Here is a 20,992-nt window from a genome sequence, read left to right as displayed (position 1 = left end):
ATTATCACCCAGTATTCACTGCTTATCAGCCTGTGAGTTATTCCATTTCCTTACTCAGTCATCTTTCCTTTTGTGAAGAAAATGTGCTGCTCCTAATTTGTATGTCTTACTGCACTTCAATATAGGTAGGTACTGATCTTGGTTAATTTTAAACTTCCTTGTTGCCACTGTTATGTCACTGTAAATCCAAAACATTAAACCAATTGCAATGAAAACACTGAATGGAGCCCAGGAGTCAACTCATAGAAATTCATCTTTACTTTAAGCGAGGAGCATGCACGTATCACATATGCTATTTACATACTTTTATAGATAATCTGCAATGTATTCTGTAAAGTAACAAAGAATGCTCAAACAATGCATTTACAATATTGCTCGTATATTAGTGAAATGTTAAATATACATTATTGGCCAGTACAAATTACAAAACATGCGTTTTAGTCAACCAACATGTTGAAAAGATCCCTTTCCACGGCACAATGTGAACTGTTTGAATTTTGCACAAAACAATACATCTTGAACTTATCCGTTACACTGTCTTGTTTTTAATCTTTTTAATAAGTTGAGACATGGGCAAAGACAGTTTAGCTTTCTTATACAGGTTCCATGTTTTCCCTCTCCTGTCTGCCCTGATCTGGTCATATGGAGAAAGCATTCTGCAGCAGAAACTTCAGCCTACAACAGCTTCAATCTCAATGTTAATGATTTTTAATTAACATAAATTGAAAATAAAGCAAATGTAGAATCTGAAACAAAGCACTGGAAATACAAGGCAGGGCAGGCAGCATTCTATGGAAATCTAATGCTTCAGGTAAAGGCCCTTCAGCGATTTGGGCATTTAATTTTTTAAAAATTGTTTCAGATTGGAGGTTTTGAAGCTCCAATCTCGAGTTACAACTAAAAAGCAAAATGAAACAGTCTGTTGGATTGTCTAATTCAGTAGATTCCGGTTAATTGGTCTATTGGTTAATTGGGGCAACTCTGAAAAGAACAGAAACTCGTCAAGAAAATTGCTGGGATTCTTTTTGGTTTATTTGGGTCACTATGCTGCTTAATTGGGGCAGGAGACTGTCACCAAACAGTTTCCAACTAGCATTTATCACCTGCATGGCCATTAGATACAATAGTGTGTCTGTGTCCAAACAGCAGCAATTTTTGTCACTGATAGCTGGCGAGTAATAGACACTAAGACAATTCAGAACAGTTTTGCTCTCTGCAGTTGCAAGCATTCAGGCTTGGAAATCCCAGAAAAGGCCAAGACTGAAAATGAAACAATTTCACTGTCACAGGAACTACAAAGAATTTGAAGGTATTGACCATCATCATGAATATTACAACGAAAATCAAAATTTGGAAGATGCAATCACTTAAAACATTGTTCAAAGGCTGTCCAAGGTGTCTGCACTGGCTTTGTTCATTCACAGTCAGAAGAACACAATGTGGATGAATTCCAACATCGATGAATATTTGGAACTAATACACAGTTTTATAGTACTGCCATAATATTAGTGTTGTAATTTGTTCTGTATTTTATTTAAATACATAACATGTTACACGGTTTGTCTTTCTTACATCTTTAACTATTTCGCTGAAAATTTGTCTAATTGGGACAGCTGCTTATTTGAGTCAAAGTGTACAGGTCTCAATGTATCCAAATTAACTTGAATCCATGTATTTACAGTATGATCTTCAAACACTAATGAGAGAAACTCAAACTGCTACCATTGGATTTATCCTTCCAAGGAATATTTTATCACAAGTATACTTTCATTCAAGACTCAGTGCACCTTTTTTTATGGGAGCATTCTTTGGATCTAATTTTGGAGATCATACTCTCTTGACGTTATGGATTTAGAATGCACTGTAGCGTAGTAGTTAGCACAACACTTTACAGTTCCAGTGACCCAGGTTCAATTCCCACCACTGCCTATAAGGAGTTTGTACATTATCCCCGTGACCACATGGCTTTTCTCTTGGTGCTCTGGTATCCTCCCACAGTCGAAAGACATACCAGTTGGTAGGTTAATTGGTCATTGTAAATTGGATCATGATCATGCTAGGATTAAATTGGGGCTGCTCGGCAGTGCAGCTTGAAGAGCCGGAAAATTTTGAAGATTTATCAGGGAGTCACGGGAAAGATGTGATAGATGTTCAACTGCTCCATATCACCATAAACATAACTTGAGAACAAAATCCTGTGAAACTAGAATGAACAGGAGTATTCCTCTTGGCTTCACTACACACATCGTGTCTGCTAATGACCATAATTTCTCCTCATTCTGCTGTTAATACAGATGAGAAAAAATACATGAAAGGCAGCAACAACTCAGCTAGTATTCTGTGAGCAAAACCAGAGCCCAATTTCAATCTAACCTGCCTGAGGATTGTGGCTTCAATCTTTATCCAAACCTTGCCACCAATTAACTTTAACTTTGTGATTGCCTTCGTTCTGATTCCCGAGGATCAGCTGTTTCCAATTTTGTTTAATTAACATTAGTGATTTACAATAAACCCAATAGATGTTTTGTGTTAAGGTACTGGAAACAGAAATAACAGCTTGTATGTATTCATTGCATTGAAATTTCATCTTTCTGTTTAACTAGAGCCATAGATCCAAACATTAATCCCCTAGAATTTGCTTTCAAAGTATAAACCTCGTTTGATCATAGATGGGCCTGTTTAGAATTTCCTTCCTGTCGCAATGAAGCCTCTGAATTTTAACCCATTCTCTCAATAGGCAAGCTACCTGCGTAACCAGATATAATATTAAAAAATGGTATAACTATGAAAAAAAAATCATCCTTCGCATGCTTTCCCCTGATTTTGTATACCAAGACTTTATTTGTCAAAGCTTTACTGAAGCTGGTAGATAAAGTATTTACATCTTTGAGCACACCTAACTCTAGTGACAATAGGTAATCCAAGAATGATAACCATTGCCGCCAGCCTGCGACCACCATAGATAGGGTTGTTTATTCTTCCAAGCCGCACTCTCAGCTCCAATGCAATGGTTGTTCCAAAGAGCTGAATTTCTTATTTTGAACTAGCAAATACACAACCTTGAATTGGTATTAAGTGTCATCTCAGTTGTCAGCAAAAAGTACAACCTCCACCAGTCCCAAGCTACAAACTGCCACAAAATAAGAAAACGCAATTTATTCCCCTCGTTTTTCCCACATCCCCACTAATGTGACTAGTTACCATAATGAACGCACAACACAGAATACAAAGCAGGTAGAGAACAGGTACATGCATCTAACTATAAGTGAAATCACAGGGACAGAAGGAAGAAAGGGGATAGAATATTCCAAGGCAGCTGGAATTCCTTTCTAATCCCCTTGCATATTTTTTATCATCCTATAATGCATCATTCTACTCCGTTGTCTCAGAAGGCTCACCACATATCTTTAAAACATCCTTGGGCGGAAAAAGAGTTACAGAAAACCTAGATAACTAGAGAACAGTTTTGTACGCATGTTTCAAGAATCCAGAGCATCCAGGCACAAATCTGTTCCAGAATTTGCAATAAAAAGTTTACTAGAGATTCAGCAATGAGGAACAATGAAGGATATTGAAATAATTAAATTCTAGCCTCAAAGAATAAAAGTCCTGAAGCATGACTGTTACTATGGAAGATTTTAGAGAAAGCAATAATGAATGGTACATCAATGAAATCGTGCTTATTTTCTATCATTTTATCAACTATTTGTGGTAATTGAAATAATGAATATCATACAGGAACAGTCAAATCAGCATCTATGGCTATTACAACTTGGAGCGGAACAGAGAGAAGGAATTTAACTCCCAATGCCAGAAGCATAGCCCTCATACATCAGGAACTTGTTCGAGTGGGTCAAAGTACTGCCTCAAAAAAAGTTCATAAAATCTGAACGCACAGGCCAGGAATCCAGGAATCTGGGCTTGCACATTTCAATCATGTTATGTTCAATGGAAGCAGTCAATCAGAAAAGGACCAGTTATTTTTTGTTGCATATTTATTAAATAATAAAATTAATTGCAATATTGAGTAAATGATTGAACAGCTGCATGCTTTAAAATTCTTCAAAATGGGAGAAACAACTTTTTAAAAACAAATAAATTAGAAAGGAAATGTAGCACATCTGTGTTTCTATAGAATGATGTAATAACTTCTACCATTTCCTGGATGCTGTTGGTAGTTTAACCGAATACTGCTTCTCTCGCAAAAGAAATTACGCAACCAGAAATGAATTTTTTGCTATCCTGGGAATCAAAGCCCGATGACAGGACAATTTTGTTGTATCTGTAACGAGGAGAAAACTGAATCCCTTTTGGATAACTTTTACTAAATTTATGCATGAGAAGAACTAGAAACAGTAAACGTAGATGTTGGAAAAGTATATTCTTGAAAACCCTTTGGACAGGATGGTAAATGCATCTTGGGTACATCAAGTCACGGGCACAGAAGTGCAACTACTGTCCTGAAAGCCGCTGAGCCCAAAGCCAGGAAGTCAACACCGTATGATGCTCTTCAAAATAATGACTTTCCAAAGTCAAAAAGGGTACTGCGTCCTTTATTGTGAAACCAGCAAAGACCAATGATTTTGTAGCGATGAAAAACTAACAAATCTAAATTAGCAATATAATGTTCAAGTTAGCAAAGTAACAAAAGTAGTTGTTGAACTAATTTAAGTGAATAGTGATCTAGTTAGCATTTCAATAATGTCCCAAGTAGTGGTCCCAATTAGTGGTCAAATTAAATTAGCATTCTGTACGTAGTTAAGTGTACCAATAGTGGTCAACCAAAAAAGTATTTCTGTATTCCTGGTGGCTTCTAACTCTCAACTTGACTGAACTAAAAAAAACTAACGAAACACGAAGTAACTACACTCATTTCCTTCTACCACACTTCAACCCATGTGACAGAAGATAGATACACGACTCCTACACAAAGTATAACAAAAAAGGTGTTTGCAGAAGATACATAAAAAAGATATTAAAAGGAATGGTGTGAAATAGATTAAGTTTCAGATGGAAGTGAACATTAACAAAAAATACAGCAACCAGAGGCTGATGTGGCCATTCTCAACTGTGTGTAAGACAGCCAGCCAGGCAAGGACTAATGAGGGCAGACCAGCAACAACTTTCTATAAAAAGAAATCAATAATTGGATACAAAGAATGTTATAGCTTTGTGAACAAAAACAAGGTAATGGCATCAACAATTTTTATTTCTTTAACACTAGAAAGTCTGCTGATGCTGGAGATCCAAAGCAACACACACAAAATGCTGGAGAAACTCAGCAGGTCAGGGAGCATCAATGGAAATGAATAGATAGTCAATATTTTCAGGACTCTTCACTTTGGTCAGGACTCTTCACTTCTATAGATGTTGCTTAACATGTTGAGTTCCTCCAGCATTGTGTGTGTGTTACTACAGAAATCCAGAGTCTTATCAAAATGTATGAAAACATTCCTGGGTGTGACATCAGAAGTGACATTCAATAAAGTTAGCCTCTGAGGCATGCAAGATATCAGTGTAAAACACCAAAAGCTTGCTCAAACGGGATCAGAATCAAGTTTATTATCACTGGGATATGTCATTAAATTTGTAGCATAGCAATACCTAACAACGGAATTAAAGTAAAACATAATAAACGTGTTAAATAAATAAGGCAAAAAGTAAAAATTTTTAGCAACACACACAATGCTGGAGGAATCAGCAGGTCAGCCAGCATCTATAGAAAAAAAAGAGTACAGTTGATGTTTCAGGCCAGACTCTTCGGTAGGTCTGAAACATCGACTGTACTCTTCTCCATAGATGCTGTCTGACCTGCTGAGTTTTCCCAGCATTGTGTGTGGGGCTTGGGTTTCCAGCATCTGCAGATTCTCTCTTGTCAGTGAGCTTTTTACGCTGAAGGCACACTATTGATGTTGGAGCAATTTATAAAAAGCGATATTTTAGAGCAGCAGTTCCCAACCTTTTTTATGCAACAGAATAGTACCATTCAGCCTGGGGTCTGAGAGCTCCAGGTTGGAAATACAAGAATCTCAGAGGCAGGATAGGGAGATGATGCTTCAAGTTGCTGTCAACTGGAAGGGATTCACCAGTTATGTTGGCTTAGTGCTTGCATGACCATGATAAATGATGACTACCATAAAAGTAAGCATGTTAAAAATCAAAGCTGGTTTCTGTGAACATAACATTGTCAGGTGTTTGAAGTAACCGACTGGCTCACTGACATCCTCAAGCACAGATCTGCTGCCTGGGGTCCACAAACACCTTGGTCAATGGTGGGGATCCATGGTCTAGATAAAAAAAAACCTGGAGTTCTTACATCATCAAGTCAACTAATAACTTAAGGTTATTAATACAAGTTAATTAAGTTAAGGTTATTAATTCATTGCCTGAATACAAGTTGTGTTTGCACATTTCTGGATATCAAAGGCTGCAACTCAGTTAAATAAAATGTAAATAATGATGAAATGCTTTGTTTTATATGGCAAGCACAGAAACCATCATAAATTAATGTACAGAAACAATTTAGCGAAAAACCGTTGGGGTACTGTGTCAAGTTTCAAACTTCACATTATTGAACTATACTGAGACAATCAAAAATGAACAACAGTTGTTACCCATAATAAAGGCTTTGAAAAACAGAAAGCTCAGGTCATACAGCATCTGTAGAAATATTACTACTCAATCTTGTCCAATCATCATTCCCCACTGATGTCCCTCCTGGTATTTATCCTTACAAGCACAACAGGTGCTACAACTGTCCCCCTACTTCCTCCCTCACTACCTTTTAGGGCCCCCAAACAGGTGAGGTGACACTTCACCTGCAAGTCTGTTGGGTCTTGTACTGCGGCTGGTGTTCCATGTGGCCTCCTGTATATCGGACCACTGTAGATTGGGAGACCACTTCACTGCGCACCTAGACTCCGTCCACCAGAAGAAGTGGATCTCCCAATGGCCACCCATTTAAATTCCACTTTTCATTCAGATATGTCAATCCATGGCTCCTCTACTGTCACAATGAAGGAACAACAGGTTGGAAGAACAACTCCTTATATTCCGCCTCGGTTGCTGCCAACCTAATGGCATCAAAATCAATGTTTCCTATCCCCCCACCATTCCCCATTCCCTTTTCCCTCTCTCACATTCCCTCTCCTTGCCTGCCCATTGCCTCTCTCTGGTGCTCTTCCTCCTTTTCTTTCTTCCATGGCCTCTGTCCTCTCCTATCAGATTCCCTCTTCTGCAGCCCTGTATCTCTTCACCAATCAACTTCTCAGCTCTTTACTTCATCCCTCCCCTGCTCAGTTTCACCCATCACCTTGTGTTTCTCTCTCTGCTCCCCTATCTTTCCTCCAGTCCAGCAGAAAGGTCTCAGCCCGAAACGTTGACTGCTCTTTCCCAGATGCGACCTGGCCTGCTGAGTCCCCCCCAGCATTTTATGTGCATTGCTCGGATTTCCAGCATCTGCAGATTTTCTCGTTTTTAATATGCAGTCTTTCCGGTCTGTGATTTTTCACCTGAACTAAAACCACAGGCACAGTATATACAAAGTGATGTACATTTAGACCATTAGGTATAGGAGCAGAATTAGGCCTTTGGGCCATCGAGTCTGTTGTGCCTCTCAGCCCCAATCTCTTGCCTTTTCTCCATATTCCTTCATGCCCCAACTAATAAACACCCTCTGCCTTAGATATACCAATGACCTGGTCTCCACAGCAACAAATTCCACAGATTCACCAACTTTAGCTACATCCATCTCCTCCACATCTACTCCATCAAGGCCTTTCAACATTGATAGGTTTCAATTAGATCTGTCATTCTTCTGAATTCCAGAAGGTATAGGCCCAGAGCCAAATGCTCCTCATATGACAAGCCTTCAATCCCAGAATCGCTTTTGTAATCCTCTTCAATGATACAGGATCTTGGCAACAACTTGGACCTGGAACTAGAGAGTCAGAGAGTCTGTGATGGAAGTTTTGATTGGCAAGAACACCTAATGTGGCAGCAGCACTAGTATCTGAATATCACTGTCTTCTGTTTTAAATTATCAATTTGTGAACAGGTCCTTGCACATTGTTAGAATTGAGGGTAAAGGAGGCTGGAAAACAAAATGAGATCCTTGGCAGTACGAATAGCAAAATTGGGATTATTCTTCATGAAATTGGTGCATTTATCAAAGGGGGAGCTATCCAGCTTTTGGTGTCAATGTGTTACATCTAGAGGTGGATGGCCCATGTATCTCTGCACCTAGACTACAGAGCATTAAAGTGGAGGGAGTGGCCAGGCAGACCGAAGGACATCTGTCAATGCTTTGAACATATGTTCTGTAATTCCAACAATTATGAGTGGGTCAAGTGGCTGAATAATCTGAATTCTATTTGGTTTTATATGAGACTCTCAAATTTTTTACTTTTTTTGAGCTTCTACCAAAATTTCCTGATTTAATTTCAGGTAGCATGTTAGCAAAAAGGATAGTTTCCTGAATTTGAAGTTGCAAACGTTTGCAGAAGATCATTAGAGGTTCAAGAAATTTCTTACCAATAACTATAGCTAAAGATGGGAGGAATTACTAAAGAATTTCCATGTTTTGCTTTTGACTCCCATGTGGCATATATCTTAAATAGAGAACACAGTAAAGTTCTGGGAATAACATGATCTGGTGCAGCCTTGTTTTAACAGAGGGTTTTTGTTACTTTCCTGCTGAGAGATTCGAAAATGCCCTGCAGATTTTCAAACCCATCCACTTTTTATTATCAAGGCCAGTTTGCTCATTGACAGAAAAGCACTGTCTCTTCAACAAATATTCATTCGATCACTGATGAAATAAACACTAGAAGAGCAATGGTGTGGTGCACATTTCACAGAACTACAAAGTACAGCAATTAAATATGAGTTATTTGCCAAATCTCCTTTGCCAGCCTACTAAGCTTCAGCTCAGTGTAAAGGGTAGAGGTGAACTTTCCCTGCACTAAAGGGCAGTTGTAAATCTCACAAGAGGCTGCTTGTAAATCTGCCAAGTTACCAGCCCTTGCAAAACTGGAATTTTGCTTGCTGATTTGGAAACATTCGCATTAATCAGGTTTCTATGATCTATTCAACATAAAACTCAATAGTACTAATGCCACATGTTAATGAAGCAACTAATGTTTAGCAACAAGCTGTTAGCTTAAAAAAGTGACCTTAGTCATACAATTGATGTCATGAATGCGGTGACTAGCACAAATTGTATCCACATTCTGATGATAAACATTATTATTACTTCAACTATCAATTAGCATGACAATGTAAAATCTCTTTTCCTATACATTTCTGCAAGAGCAGATGTAACATTGTCTACAAATATTGCATCTGTAACTGATTTTTCCCAATTGTTTTAAGTGAGGCCATTTGCTGACTGTGAAAATGCAGGGCACTGACCAGGCAGACTAAAGGCACCAGAAGGGAAACTACATTATATTAAATGGCCTTTTCACTAAGGCAACAATTCAATTTGGGTGTAGATTGACAACACAATGAAGGTCAGATTTTACTGCCTGCAGAGTGGAAGGGAAATGTGGCTCTCGCTTTTACATTGTGCTGAATGGTAGTGGAGAGTCAGATACATATACTTCAAAGATCAGCGATGCTTATTGTTCTCAAGAAGTATTAATAAATCAGAACAAGTCTTTCTAAATATATTCTACATTCTGTTAACACAAATGGAAAATAAAAACATTGAAGATTTGTTGCAGTATATTATTTCTCAGTTCTAATATGGCAATAATGACTATCACCTTACTTTAAGAGGAAGCAGATTTGGAAAGATTTGAGGAAAATATACAAGAGCAGCTACTGTTCAAAATCCCTCATCATTGATAAATAGAGCATTATCACCCTCTTTGAAAGTGAAAACATTTAGAACTTATATTAATTTTAATTTTGGAATACACACATCCAGAACTATTTATTCAATTCTATTCATGGGTTGGACCATCATGGAGTGTGCAAGCAGAAGGAAAAACAAGAAATGCACTTGCAGATTTTGCCATGATTGAACATTTTCCGCATGTACCATTTACAATGTGCATTATCTCACCATGCATGAGTACACTAGATGGAACAAGAAAAAATAATGATTGACACCCTGACATATTGTATACTTTCTCACGCATTGCAGACGAGTCAAAAACTGAAAAGATCTCTCTGCTTTCCCACTCACACTAAGATAGGAACTTGCTTTTGCATGTCTGTTGGTTTAAAAAAAAATCTACATATGCCATAGCTTTGTGGAATACACTTTTACAACACCAAAGATATCCAGATTAAATGCAAAATTCCAATATTAGTCAGGAGATGCAGTTGTGTGTGAATAGTTCCTCTGTCACAGTAGTATGAACCCATATTCATAAACCCAGAAAGCATTAAAAATCAATTACCATCTGATGGCATAATCGTTTACCCCTTCATTGTAACCATAAAGGCAGGCCTGCTATTGACCAGAGCAAGAGAAGCAAGCTGATTGCATATTTTGACAAATTAGATGATTAACTGAAGAAATCAAGCTCAGGCCCACTGAGTCTCTATAGATCTTTAGAAAAGGAGGGGGAAAGAATTGTTGTTGAAAACGGATACACGTCCAGGGAGACACTAGTCCACAGAGACTCTAAAAGGAGTTGGAACAGCAGGACTGCTTTTAGCACCGAATCAAACAGTGGTCAGGCCATAGGCATTGATTAGTGTCAAGGTTAATAATAACAGGAATGTTTTAGTCTTTTTTAAAAAATTAGAAACCTAATATTGAATGACCCAAATATGCAACATCACACCATTGGTGAATAAAAAAAATGGAAAAACAATACTGAACAGAAAATGAAAAATAGTCTACGTTTTGTGTATCATGTTTAAATCAACTCTAATTCTTCTCTATGCAAAGGAAATTTCATTATGATATTTAAACTGCTGTAAATGTAGTTCTTGTTCTCCAACACTGAAATGGGCATTTGTCTATGAGTCAGTAAACACAGATGATTCAAAAGTTTAAGTGTTTTCCCTTCCAGATAAAATGTATTACCAGTGTAAAATAAGAGGAAAGTTATCATTACATTTAACCGATTTCAAGTATGTTTCAACAGTAGCTATCTGCATTGGGGTTTAACTCCCAACCTATCCTCAATATACAATTAGAAATTTGGAGCTTTGGAAAAAAGTCAATAGTTTCAGATGCAATTACAGAAACAAGGTATTGGGATAGGAAAGCAATGGCACAACATGCAATATTTGCTTGGAATTGCAAAGGAAAGTCATCCAAAAGAAATACCAATAAAAGGTTCTTTTAAATTTGGGATGTTTTTAAAGAATAGAAGAGAGAACTTTATTTGCTGCAACAATGAATGAATCTTTCAGTGATTTTAACGCAAATAGAAAAGCATTCTTGTTTGCCAAATACTTGGACATGTGACACCATTGGGTAATATAGTGTAGTCACTCTGCTGTACTTCCTTGGGCTTAAATATAGCAAAACACAGAGCAATTATCAGAATGGATGCAAACAAAACTGTTTCAAAAGTTCATTGTACGGAAAGTACTACAAAGACTTATTAAATACTAACATAATTTTACAAGGCAAAACAAAAATTTCAGTGTAGCTTAAACCTCAAAATCTAATGTCCATGAGGGTCATCAACATGGATGTGGGATATTTGACTGTGCAACGTGCCAAACTTAAAAAAAAACTTTGTACATTTTATTAACTACTATTTTGCACAAAAGTGCCAGTTTTCAAACTAGACAAACTGAACATGTCAGGAACAGGCAAATGCTTCTTACACAAAAATATGTTGAACATTAAACAATAAATCCTCTGATTATCTGAAAGAAATATTATAAGTGCACCTATCCTGCCAAGTAATAATCATTTAACCAATAAAGTTACGGATATTACTCATCATTAAGTCAGCAAAGAGTACCACCCCAAACGACTTCCAAACGACTTCCAAACATGCCCACCATCTCTTAAATATGGAATTATCAATGCAATAATGTTGAATTTTACAACAGTTCCTTAATTGATTAAGATGTAATTCTGGATTTAAAGAAGGACAAATTGGAAATTTTAATCTGAAAGTATATACTGAGCTGCTGGGTTTTGTGAAACAATTTCTGTATATTATTTATTGGGTTATACATTACTGTCATGCCAGTTAGTCGTATTATCTGGTGATTGATTGCCTAATGAATAAACTTCCATTAGACATTGGAACACTCTCAATGATCCAGTATTAATGAAAATTTCCATAGTAATTAACATGTCTAGAAATGTATATAACATAGCAGGAGCATTTAAGTATCCACCAACACCTTATTACTGATTATTATGTCCACAGAATTGCAGTGGTATTGGTTGCTGACCAGAAATATGGATTATTCCAGAAAAAAATAATACCTAATACATGGTTTCTTTTGCTAAACTATTTATTGATCTTTTCATCAACAGTAACTCATCACCAGCACCATTAAGTCTGCAAACAATATACAGTAACCAAAAGGACCCTTTCATGGAATATTATAGAAACACAACAGGGATATGTGCATCAGGACGCTGAAAGCATTAGAATGGTTGAGTAGTTGCCTCAGCTATGAATTTTAGCATTAATAATTTCTGTAAAGTCAACTGACAGATTAGCATGGTCAAAATAAATCTAAAGTGATTTTACATTTTTACTACTATTAGCAACAGCCGAAGTTAAATTACTCAACAACTGATGTAAATGCCTGCCTCGCAGGATACCCAAGAATGTACTCCTCTGAATATGCCAATCAATTTATCTTACCCTTTATTAGTTAACACACTTTAATCAAATTCAGTCAACATTTGAAGATCAATAGAACCACAAAGTTAACATTTACTTATTTTAAACTTAAAACCGTAGTACTACTTTGCACATAGATTCATGTTTAAACACAACATTATGAATGAACTGAAATCATTTAAACAAAATGACAAGTTTTATTCATGTACCTCGTAACAGCAGAATGATAATGATGAAATCCAACCATTTGGTACACCACAACTTGCTATGTGTGGGTAAACAGAAAAATTGCTGGAAAAGCATTTTTTTTCTTTTAAATGCAGTAGCAGCTTATGGAAACTTTCTTCTTGGGCCAACTGGCATGGGTCCAAGTACAGCATATTAAAAAAAGAAAACTACTCACATACTATGTTCTACTGACTACTGTATTAATTTAGAAAATAAAATGCTATATGACTCAGAAGCATTTTATATGATTTATTTTCTATATGGCTGCTGTATACTTTCAAATTATCTAATATTGCCAAACATCCACAATCCAGTAATAAATTTGCAAACATTTCTAAGTTGCACAAGGACAATTTTCAACACAACTGCTATTTTGAAATATTCAAGGACAAAAAGAAACCACCATACTGGTGTAAAATAATTCTATAGATAAAATTATCAGAAATTGTATGCAATTGAATTCTTTCAACATGACATAACATTGTAAAATACTTCAAATCAGTTAGATGTCTTCCTTTGAGTCAATAATGTTGATGTTCAACTTCGCAATTTGTATTTGATGAAAAGATTCTGTATACATGTGTAACAGAGTAGTGAAAATGTTTTGATTCTGACTAAACATTTAGTTCTGGAGTTGTTTTGTTATTTCTAAAAACTTACATTAAGGTAGTATCATTGGCTTTCTAGTGCAAAATTGCTAAGAAGGTATCAAGGTAGGACCTTTCCATCAGCAAAACATGAAAGAATATGGGGAGGAAGTAGGAGATTGGGGCTGAGGGAGAATTGAATCAGCCATGATGAAATGGCAGAGCAGACTTGATGGGCCAAATGGCCTGCTTCTGCTCTAAAATCTTACTGTCTTAATTTAACCCTGGCCATTCAGAACATCTAGGTGTAGAGAACCAAAAGAGTTTTGTAGTGATGACATTTTCTTGTCCTTTGTATTCATCTAGTTTAATTATTCAAAATAATCACCCTCCACTGGATTCCTTCCAACAGTTCTTGGAATTTGTTTGCAAGTATTAAATATTTAATTCCCAGCATATGGAAAGTCATCCCTGACATTTCCAAATAATACACAATATTCCAACATTCAACCCTTCCATATTTATCAACTGAAACTTGTGGTAGAATACAAGGCCAACAAACAGAGATTTCTCTGAAGACAATGTAATAATTGTGCATAAAGGCGAAGATTCTATGACTAAAATAGTTCCCACGGTGCCTAATGGTATTCAGCAGTGGAAAAGTCCCAAGAGAGGCTCCTAGCAAAGTATTACACACATGCTCCATTCGAATGTTACATATATGTACATGCCCGATCTTCAGAAAGCAACTTTAACATTGTAGAAATAAGTGTGTGCTTGTAAAGAGTTCCAGAGAGGCAAATTGTTGCAGTTATCAACACTTCGAAGGGTAGCCGTGATTATCAGTAGCAGCATACATTTCCGGAGGACTGGAATTAAACAGTGCCATTCTTTCCTGAAGAAATCATTTACGATGACCAGATCATGTGAGATGTTACTGGGATTAACCCACAAGACAAAACCTTAATCGGACTTCAAAATAAGGCTTCAGTATCTGCTTTCAGTCTCTAAAATGATCATATTTCTCTTCCATCATTCAGAATTAAGCAGCTTACAGCTGGATGGCGACTCAGCACATGCAGTTGCTAATAGCAACAGGGCACACACTTGTGTTTCCGAGCCATATAATGAGGCTTTTGCTGTCCCTGTTGACTGCCTCACAGACATTTTTTGGATGTAATGACAACAGTTTGCTTCCATTAAAAATCAAGCCAATCTTATGTTAAATGAAAAGATTTGATTGGTCTGTTCATGTGTTCAAAACAATATTTAGATTCTGGAAACAGTATTCCTTGTATTTCCAAGTAGATTCAAAATCAACACTAGTGGAAATTATACAGACATTTCCGTAACAAAACCACTTTTAGATTTCATGAAAAATCCCACATAAATACTGATTGTAAGCACAGATAATACATTCAACATCAGAATATATTTCTTCTTACCCACACTATGAGAGAACATCCTTACAGCAGAGGCCCCTCTCATAAGAGTCACAGTAATCCTCAAAGCAGTGGAACAACAGCATACAAAGGTCCAGAGTTGATAAACTTTCTCGCCAGTTTGCGGCCAAACCCAGCCACTGCAGTGAAAACAGTCTCGCGCTTTGCTTTGTTGTGCTTCACTGGTTTCTCAGGGAGAGGGGTACTTAACATGCGTTTAGGGACGGCTGCTGCCTTTGAAGCTGGCAGTTTCCTCGGGGAGAGAAGCTTACAGCCGATCAAGAGCACACTGCTGATGCTCTGTGTGCGATCCTACAACTGGCCCTATTAATTCTCGTCCCTAAGAAACTACCGAGAATCTGCTGTCGAGTGAAGCCATCTGCTGCCATCATAATCAGTCTGAACTGAATGGCTCTGACAAATCTGTGCCTGCAGCAGGGGTTAGGGAAGTTGGTGCAGGGGGAAGGGTATGTTTCTTTTGTCTGCTGAAAACCAGGTTATTGTGAATGGAAAGGCACTTTGGGAAGTGGAATCAAAAACCATCCAGGTTAAAGGCAACACCAATCCCCATCGCCAAGCATTTGTTGCTAATGAAGTAAATGAACAATTACCTTAATCAGATTAGCAATTTGTAGCATGAAGCACGATGCAGCTAAATTTGTATCTCTAGGGTAATTTGTGTGAATAAAAACGCCATATCAGGTGATCAGCAATCACTTTGTGAAAGGTTGTAGCTCAGAACAAATTCTACTCTGGGCAGTAATCGATAAAAATAGTCATTATTGCTTTTCAAAATCCCACACAGTGTCACAAGTTGTTTCCTTCGTTCTTAATTCAACTCTGAACTGTGCAAAAATGAGCTGAATACTTCATTCTAGTGCCTTAGCTGCTCAGCCTGTCTGTTAGTGTTTAGTTAGTGTATACATTGCAAACTAAACTATTGAAAAACATGACTCCAGCAGCAGCCAATCACTGAAAATCAGTCAAAGTTAAATCTGCACAAAAATAGGATGCAAAGGATTTATAAACTAATCAAGATTTTGATAAACTACTAGCAGTAATTATTTACTTTCAAATTGAGAACAGTTAAAGAAGTTATTTATGAACATTAAAGAAAATCATATAATTTATATTAATGCACTAATTGTAACAATACAAGACTCCACAGTTTGATGGGTTATTATTAACTCATAATTAGTGTGTTCATTAACTATTCCTATTGTTATTTTAATTGTATCAGGACTTTGGTTTGTTACATGCTACAAAACCTCAGAGTTTACATGCTGAACTCAAATTAAATTTGACGTGTGGAAAGTGTCTTTCAGAACAACATCAGATTCAGAAGATCAGAAGAAGGCGGTCTTCAACTTGTTAATAAGCAGTTACTGTGATCTGCTGTGGCTTACAATGCATGATAGATAAATGATGGACAACACATACCTTGCTGCTAGACCTGAAGTGTCTCCAGCAAGTGGGAAGGGAAGAGGAACATAACAATACTCAAAAGAACCCTGGAATTGGGAGGAATATGCCTGCTCTTGCTTACTCTGCACAAACACTGTGGGAGGGAATGGTACTGCTGAATGGTTATCTTGAGGGAGGGTGGACCGAGGAAGAATCACACTATGTGTGGGGGCAGTAAGAAGGGAGGGTAAGAATTTTAAAAAAGTAACAAAAAACTTCCCTCCCCTCCCCTCTCCCCTCTTCTTCTATTCCCCACTCTGGCCTTTTGCCTCTTCTTATTTGCCTAACATCTTCCCCTGGGTCCCCTTCTCGTTCCCGTTCTCCTATGGTCCAGTCTCCTCTCCTATCAGATTCCTTCCTCTCCAGCTCTTTGCCTTTTCTACCCAGCTGGTTTCACCTATTATCTTCTAGCTAACCTCCTTCCCCTCCCTAAACATTTTATTCTGACGTCTTCCTTCTTCTACTCTACTGCTGAAGAAGGGTCGTGGACTGAAACATCAACTGTTTATTGATATCCATCGATGCTGCCTGACCGGCAGAGTTCCTCCAACATTTTGTATGTGTTGCTCTGCATTTCCAGCATCTGCAGACTTTCCTATGTTTATGATTTTCTTTTAAATATAGTGTTTTAAATTTAACTTTCAAAACAACTACGGTTGCTGCTGAAGAACTGTGGCCTACTCTATATTCTGTCTAAATCAGTCACACACAGTATGTTCACTTGCACCTTAGACAAAACCTGTATTTAAAGTCCCGATTTAATGTTACTTCCGATGTCTCTCAGTTCACCTTGGAATGAAATACTTAAGTCTCAAAATTACACCTCAGCCCGAATTTTACCTGCGAGTGTCTTCTTCTGAGAGCCAACTCTTGAGTTCAAGAGGGCCAACTGAAATCCTGCCAGATTCTTACGTGTGTTAAAAATAATCAGGAAACACAATCCAGGTTCTTACTTTAAACGCAAATAGACATTTAAATTTGTGAGTAATTTCCTCGCTGGAGTTGCCTGTACACTAATGATTTCCTTTCTGTTGTTATCCTTATTTTTCCACTTAGTCTGACCTCAGTGATGTGGTTTCTTAGTCAGGACTGCCTTTCCCTTGCCAGCAATACCTACTTAAATCAAATAACACTCTTCCACAATAGCTGGTATGATCTAATTCAGCAGAATTGTCCAGTTGTAATGTGACCTTAACAGCCGTTCATTGAGGTAGACCTGGTAAAGGGTACACTGTTCTACAAACGTTTGTATTTCTGCCACATGCTTTGGGAAGGAAGAAGATCTCAAGAGTTGTAGCTGAGTTAGTTTTTGTTTGGTCTGTTGCTTTTCTTCAGAAACAACTCAGCAGGAATGATTCAATGTAAAAAGTGGACTCACATGACAGTAGCTCTGCCGCTGTGTCAGTGGCTTGTTAGCGCAGAGTTTAGTGCATCCTCTTACAGTACCAGCAGTCGGCCATCAGGCTGTAATTCCCTTTGCTGACTGTACGCTCCCCCCGTGACCATGTGGATCTCCTCTGAGCTCTCTGATTTCCTCCTGGAGCACAAGCGTCAGAGTTATGGTAGTGTTTTTTGGGCATGCTATGTTGGTCCCAGAACTTGCAATCTGCTCTGCAAATCCTCACCAGTTTGATAAAACACATTTGACACCTTTCACGATATGATTCGTAGACCAATGCTGCTGGGACATGAGCCATGACTGTTCAACTCTGGCTGGAATTACCTCAACAAGGGTATCTGATGCTGATGACCTCAGGTTACATCACTGATGTGTCCCAGTGCATCTGAAGATGCTTTACTGTATGTTCCAATGTTTGGATGTACATGTGACAAACAGAGCTGATCTTTAATCTTTAACCTAACCCTCAGCATAATCTTAACAATAAACCTAACCAAAACTATAACCCTAACCATAGCCTAACCCCAAATGTAACCCTAAACCTGACCCTGACATGAACATCCACTCCTATTTGCATACTTTTTTGCCATTAACCAGTAAAAGACAATCAAAAGCATGTAGTTATTAACTGCTATTCTTGGATTGAGTGAGGAAACTGAAACACCGATAGGAAGACAATGACTGCAGGGGGAACAGCACAATTCCTCAGAGATTGTGCCAAAGCCAGGGTAAAGCTGAGTTCCTGAGGGCTCCATGGCAGTCCTACTAACTGTGTCACAACTATGTCACAGTAATATATATAGCATTACACGTAGCACTAGCAGTGTCAGTGTAAATATAATAATATATTTAGTATTACATGTAGTACTAACAATGTCACCGCCTCATCACAGTAATGCTATATATACTATTGCACATAGTACTAACAGTATCACCACCTCGTGGTGGCATCCATCGGTCTCGAGAGACCATGGATCTGCGCCTGGAATTTCCAGGGCGCAGGCCTGGGCAGGGTTGTATGGGAGACCGGCAGTTGCCCAAGCTGCAGGCCTTCCCCTCTCCACACCACCGATGTTGTCCAAGGGAAGGGCACTAGGACCCATGCAGCTTGTCACCGGTGACCTCGCAGAGCAATGGGTTGTTAAGTGCTTTGCTCATGGACACAAACACGCTGCCTCAGCTCAGGCTCGAACCAGTGACCTTCAGATTACTAGTCTGATGCCTTGCCCACTAGGCCACGCGCCAACACATCACCACCTCATCTCAGTAATATTATGTATAGTATTCCACACAGTGTAATGTGATGTGACAGAGGATGTGATAGAGTTGATAAGATAATTAGAGACATTGATCGTGTGGACAGTCAGAGGCTTTTTCCCAGGGCTGAAATGGTTGCCACAAGAGGACACAGGTTTAAGGTGCTGGGGAGTAGGTACAGAGGAGATGTCAGGGGTAAGTTTTTTAGTCAGACAGTGGTGAGTGGATGGAATGGGCTGCCGTCAATGGTGGTGGAGGTAGATACGATAAGGTCTTTTAAGAGACTTAGGCACATGGAGCTTAGAAAAATAGAAGGCTATGGGTAAGCCTAGTAATTTCTAAGGTTGGGACATGTTTGGCACAACTTTGTGGGCCGAAGGGCCTGTATTGTATTGTAGGTTTTCTATGTTTAACATCACAGTAATATTATATAGTATTACACATAGTACCAACTGTGTCAGCACAACATCACAGTAATATTGTATTTAGTATCATATGTAGTACTAATAGATTCACCACCACATCGCAGTAATATTTCACCTCTAAAGTCATCTTGATGTGGTTTCGTAATTAAAGGTACAATGGCATATTTAGAGTGTAAACAATTCTTGATGGTAGCCACAGAGTAGAAATTATTTCTTTTCCATTTACATTTTTCTGTGGTATAAACACATGAATTTAAGACCCACAGTATTATAACCAGGAAATATTTACAAGCTAGAAAGCAAGGCTCATTTTCCTGTCATGTTTCCTAACGTATTCTTACTCTTAAGTTAGAGACTGACTCTAGCCAATCACAAACTATTCATATGTAAAAAAGAGACAAGGTTTAAGTTAATTTATATACAAATCATTCATCTCACACTAAATCAAGTAATCATGCTAATACATATGCAGGAAGATTGGTCTGGTCCGTAGTTTGAGATTACTAATCAAAGAAAAGCCAATTTTGATGGCATCAGAAATAATCTGGCAAGTGTGGATTGGGACAAACTGTTGTCTGGCAAAGAAATACTTGGTGAGTGGAAGGCCTTCAAAAGTGAAATTTTGAGAGTGCAAAGAACTTAAGAAAAAAATCAGACAGACTACATGAAAGCATGATTTTGCCTTAGCGGATAAAGTGAAGGAGAACTCCAAGAGATTCTACAGTTATGTTAAACATGAAAGGATTGCAAGGGATAAAATTGGTCCTTTGCAAGATCAGAATAATAATCCATGTGTGTAGCCAAGACAGATCAGAGAGATCTTCAGTGAATTTTTTTGTATCTGTAGTTACTCAGGATACGGACACAGAGTCTATAGAAGTGAGGCAAAATGGCATCAACTTCATGAACCCTTGGACCCTGCAGGAGTAAAGTGTAGAAATTACCAGGGCTTTAGGAAAAATACTTAAATCATTCCTGGCAACAGGTGAGATGCTGGAGGATGGGTGGATAGCCAATGTTGTCCTGCTGTTTGAAAAAGGCTCTAAAAATAGACAGAGAAATTATAGGCTGGTAAGCCTAACATAATTAGTGAGAAAGTTATTGGAAGATATTCTGAGGGACCTGATGAACAAGTATTTGAATAGACATGGACAGTTTAAGGATAGTCAGCATGGCTTTGTGCATGGAAGGTCGTGTCTAACCATTCTAATAGTTTTTTTGAGGAAGATGCCAGGAACGTTGATGAAGGCAAGGCAGTGGATGTTGACTACATGGACCTTAGCAAAGCACTTGACAAGGTCTTACAAGGTTCAGTCATTCAGTCTTCAGGATGAGGTAGTAAATTGAATTAGACATTGGGTTTGTGGGAGAAGCCAGACAGCTGTAGTAGATAGTTGCCTCTCTCACT

At 38.0% G+C, this 20,992-nt stretch overlaps 1 protein-coding gene across 3 annotated transcripts in view; it reads right to left on the bottom strand.

Annotated features, from left to right (window-relative positions):
• The window catches only part of nckap5l (NCK-associated protein 5-like), a 954,759-nt gene that overhangs the window by 585,164 nt on the left and 348,603 nt on the right, over window positions 1-20,992 (bottom strand). The window contains exon 1 of one of the 3 annotated variants that reach the window (XM_059966284.1): window positions 15,043-15,367. The exons of the other annotated variants lie outside the window; for them this stretch is intronic. The gene's annotated coding sequence lies outside the window, so the exon portion shown is untranslated. Of the gene's footprint in view, window positions 1-15,042; window positions 15,368-20,992 lie in introns of those variants that run through there. 3 annotated transcript variants of the gene reach the window in all.

This window comes from Hypanus sabinus, chromosome 4 (assembly GCF_030144855.1).
Source record: "Hypanus sabinus isolate sHypSab1 chromosome 4, sHypSab1.hap1, whole genome shotgun sequence".
In the NCBI taxonomy this organism is placed as follows: Eukaryota; Metazoa; Chordata; class Chondrichthyes; order Myliobatiformes; family Dasyatidae; genus Hypanus; species Hypanus sabinus.
The sequence above is the reverse complement of the archived record's forward strand: the minus strand, read 5'-3'. Positions and strand labels throughout refer to the sequence as shown.